This window comes from Nomascus leucogenys, chromosome 15, assembly GCF_006542625.1.
Source record: "Nomascus leucogenys isolate Asia chromosome 15, Asia_NLE_v1, whole genome shotgun sequence".
NCBI lineage: Eukaryota > Metazoa > Chordata > Mammalia > Primates > Hylobatidae > Nomascus > Nomascus leucogenys.
In genome coordinates, this window is record NC_044395.1 from 46,031,123 (window position 1) to 46,035,539 (window position 4,417).

The window sequence follows — 4,417 nt, forward strand, 5'->3', positions numbered from 1 at the left end:
CGGAAGAGAATTTATTTATTTATTTATTTAGAGACAGAGTCTCACTCACTCTGCAGCCTGGGCTGTAGTGCAGTGGCGCGATCTCGGCTCACTGCAGCCTCCGCCTCCCGAGTAGCTGGCATCACAGGCACCTGCCCCACCCACCGCTCCAGACTCAGTTTTGTATTTTTAGTAGAGACGGGGTTTCGCCGTGTTGGCAAGGCTGGTCTCGAACTCCCAACCTCAGATGATCCACCCGCCTCGGCCTCCCAAAGTGCTGGGATGACAGATGTGAGCCACCGCGCCCGGCCTTAACTGTTTATTTTTAAGTCGAGGAGCTTATCAGGGAAATAGGAGAAGTACAGACGCCACACGTGACAGAGAGAAAAGTCTGAAAACGCCCCTCGCATCCAAGTGGGGACCCGGCCTCGACCTCCCGAAATCATACACCGAGTGGGGAAGCCCAGCAAGGGCCCAGTCTGTCCAGATTCCTCTCGGCCCCTCGAAGCACCTAAGCACGCACTTCTCACTTTCATGGAAGGGTCAGGGCCCTCCCCGGCACGGGGCGTCTGACAGACTGACAGAGAAAGAGACAGACATAGAAAGACAGAGATGGACGGGGAGAGATAGAGAGAAACAGACAGAAAGAGAGAGAGACAGAGACAGAGAGAGAGAGAGAGACACAGACAGACAGGGAGGGAGAGAGACAGACAGAGAGAGAGAGAGACGCCGAGAAAGAGAGTAAGGCAGAAGACAGGCACACGGAGAGAGACAGAAGGACAGAGAAAAAGAAAGAGAGAGACAGACAGACAGGGAGGGAGGGAGACAGACAGAGAGAGAGAGAGAGAGACGCAGAGAAAGAGAGTAAGACAGAAGACAGGCACACGGAGAGAGACAGAAGGACAGAGAAAAAGAAAGAGAGAGACAGACAGACAGAGAAAGAGACATACAGAGAAAGACAGTGACGGACAGACAGAGAAAGAGATACACAGACAGAAAGAGAGAGAGACAGAGAGGGAGAGGGAGAGAGAAACAGAAAGGGAGGGAGGGAGAGAGAGAGACAGATGGACAGGCAGAGAAGAGACAGAGAGAGACAGACAGATGGACAGGCAGAGAAGGAGAGTAAGACAGAAGAGAGACACAGTGAGAGAGACAGGCAGAGAGAGAGAGAGAGAGAGACAGAGAGAAAGAGAGAGACAGACAGAGAAAGACAGAGATAGACAGAGAGAAACAGACAGAAAGAGAGAGAGAGACACAGAGAGAGAGAGAGAAACAGAAAGGGAGGGAGAGGGACAGACAGACAGACAGACAGGCCGAGAAGGAGAGTCAGACAGAAGATAGGCACAGAGAGACACAGAAAAAGAAAGAGAGAGGCAGATAGGGAAAGAGACAGACAGAGAAAAACAGAGAGAGACAGAGAGAAACAGACAGAAAGAGAGAGAGAGAGACACAGACAGGAAGGGAGAGAGAGAGAGACAGACAGGAAGGGAGAGAGAGAGAGACAGACAGACAGGCAGAGAAAGAGAATAAGACAGAAGACGGACACAGTGAGACAGGCGGAGAGAGAGAGAGAGAGAGAGACAAACAAACAGAGAAAGAGACAGACAGAGAAAGACAGAGACAGACAGAGAGAGAAAGGGAGAAACAGACAGAAGAGAGAGAGAGAGACAGAGAGAGAGAGAAATAGAACGGGAGGGAGGGAGAGAGAGACAGGCAGACAGACAGAGAAGGAGAGTAAGACAGAAGACAGCCACAGTGAGAGAGACAGGCAGAGAGACAGAGAGACAGAGAGAAAGAAAGAGAGAGACAGACAGAGAAAGACAGAGATGGACAGAGAGAGACAGAGAGAAACAGAGAGAAAGAGAGAGACAGAGAAAGAGACAGACTGGCAGAGAGAGAGAGTCGGACAGAAGATAGGCAGAGAGAGAGAGAGACAGAGAGACACGGAAAGAGAAAGAGAGAGGCAGACAGACAGAGAAAGAGACAGAAACAGACAGAAAGAGAGAGAGAGACACAGACAGGGAGGGAGAGAGAGACACAGACAGACAGGCAGAGAAAGAGAGTAAGACAAGACAGACACGGTGAGACAGGCAGAGAGAGAGACAGAGACAGAGACAGAGAGAAAGAAAGAGACAGACAGACAGAGAAAGAGACAGAGAGAGAAAGACAGAGAGGAACAGAGAGAGACAAGAGAGAAACAGATAGAAAGAGAGAAGGTCCTAGCCTAGGAGCGCTACGGTGCCTTTTGTTTCATTTTCTCTTTCTTTTCTTTCCTTTTTTTCTTTCTTTCATGTATTTCTTAATTTATCTGGAGACCGAGTCTCACTCTGCCGCCCAGGCTGTAGTGCAGTGGCGCGATCTTGGGTCACCTCAACCTCCGCCCGCCAGGTTCAGGCCATTCTTCCGCCTCGGCCTCCCGAGTAGCTGGGAGTGCAGGGGCCTGCCCCACCGCGCCCGACCCCGGTTTCGCATTTTCAGTAGAGACGGGGTTTCACCACGTTGGCCAGGCTGGTCTCGAACTCCTGACCTCGGGATGACAGACGTGAGCCACTGCGTTCAGTGTACAGTGCCATTTCTTAGAAATCACTGACGGGAACACATAGTTATAGGTCACATGTAGAGATTTTTTTTAATGTATTTGTGTATGTATGTATGTATGTATGTATGTATTTATTTATTGTGCGGGGAGGTGGGGGGATGGAGTTTCACTCTTGCTGCCCAGGCTAGAGTACAATGGCATCGGGGACACAAGGAGTCAACCTATGGCAGATAGGACACATCATTCAGAGCATAAGGGCCGCAGCGAAAGGTGGCAGGGCCCACGCTTTTAAAGGCTGAGATCCCGGCAGCGCAGGCCTGTCGTCCCAGCACTTTGGGAGGCCCAGGAGGGAGGATCACTTGAGGTCAGGAGTTCGATACCAGGGTGGCCGACATGAAGAAACCCCGTCTCTACTAAAAATAGAAAAATTAGCCAGCTGTGTTGGTGCGTGCCTGTCATCCCAGCTACCAAAGAAGAATCACTGGAACCCGGGAAGCAGAGGTTGCAGTAAGCCGAGAGAGCGCCACTGCACCGCAGCCCGGGTGACAGAACGAGAGAGAGTCCAAAACAAAGAAAAGAAGAACAAAAAGAGAACAGGCCCCAATACTGCATTGTCGCTGAACGTTCCCCCAAAAGGCCAGAAACCCCCTGACTCAGGTCAAGGAGGTGGTGTTTCATTTTACTTCTCTCTCTCTCTCTCCCTCTCCCTCTCTCTCTCTCTCTCTCTCTCTCTCTCTCTCTCCCCCCCTCCTCCTCCTCCTCCTCTCTCTCTCTTTCTCCCCTAACTTTTATTTCTTGTTCAAGCATATCTGTGCAAGATCGTCACATAGGTACACTTCTGACTGGGGGGTTCAGTGTGCAGATGATTTCATCACCCGGATCCTCAGCGCTGTACCCGACAGTTTTCGCGTTTTTTGTGTGTTTTGTCTTTTCCTGAAGCTGTCTCTCCTTCCAGCCCTCCTCCCTCAAGTAGGCTCCCGCGTCTCTCGTTCCCCTCGTTCTGCCCATGCAGAAGTCTCATCTATAAGTTCCCACTTCTAGATGAGAACACGCGGTATTTAGCTGACGGTCGCTTTCATCTTCGGTGGTGGCGGTGAAAGAGGCATGACAACTCAATCGACCCTTAGGACGCTCCCCTCCGTCCCCACCCGGCACCCCCTCCCCACACACACCCGCATTCCCGCACCCCCTCCTCAAACGCAAGAAAGGGAGAAAGACAGAAATGAAAGTAAGAGGTGAGCCTCCAAGGCGGTGGAGGCGGGGGATCACAAAGGGTGAGCAAGCGATGGGGGTCGGGAGATGTCTCGGCCGAGCTATGAAAAATAGGGGACCCACTTTCCAGCCCCCACCACACCCCCTATTCCTCAGCCGCAGCCAGCCTCTGGGTGGGGTTGCGCCCGTAAAAGCTTCTGAATGGAGAGAAGCCCGAGGCTATGGAAGGCCTCGGCTCCAACTCCAGGAAGGGAATAGGGCTCTGTGCATATGAATGGGGCTCTAGAAGGCGGTGCCGCGGCGCCCAAAGCGATGCGCCTCGCCTCGCCTCGCCCAGAGCGAGACTCCGTCTCAAAATAAACGAACAAACAAATAAATCAATAAATAATAAAAAAATTCATCAGTAAAGAGAGAGAGAGAGAGAGAGAGAGAGAAAGACAGAAAGAAAGAAAGACAGAAAGAGAGAAAGACAGAAAGAAAGAAAGACAGAAAGAAAGACAGAAAGAAAGACAGAAAGAAAGACAGAAAGAAAGACAGAAAGAAAGACAGAAAGAAAGAAAGAAAGAAAGAAAGAAAGAAAGAAAGATAAAGAAAGAATCAGTACAGCGGTCGTGGTCGTGAATCATTCCCCGGAGTCCAGGCGCAGTGGCTCACGCCCGTCACGCCAGCAATTTGAGTCGCCGGATC